Below are 272 nucleotides of genomic sequence, written 5' to 3'. Positions count from 1 at the left end.
CATTCCATGCTTATCTGTGCAAGTGGCAATGATATATTTGGTGTCAGCACAATTATTCTTACAAAATTTGGTAGTGTGGGATTTTTAATTTAATATATTCAATACAAAGTGACTAAGTGGGGAACTTGAATAGGCTAGTCATTCTATTTAAAATTAGAAAGGAAAATATGAACTGATTTCTTATTCTTTAAAAATATCCAAATTTATTATTCTTAAAAGTATTCAAATAAAAATCTTTTAATTTATTAATTACTTTAGTGATGCATTTCAAT

Source organism: Uloborus diversus, chromosome 3 (assembly GCF_026930045.1).
Source record: "Uloborus diversus isolate 005 chromosome 3, Udiv.v.3.1, whole genome shotgun sequence".
Classification (NCBI taxonomy): domain Eukaryota; kingdom Metazoa; phylum Arthropoda; class Arachnida; order Araneae; family Uloboridae; genus Uloborus; species Uloborus diversus.
This window is presented reverse-complemented; position numbering follows the sequence as displayed.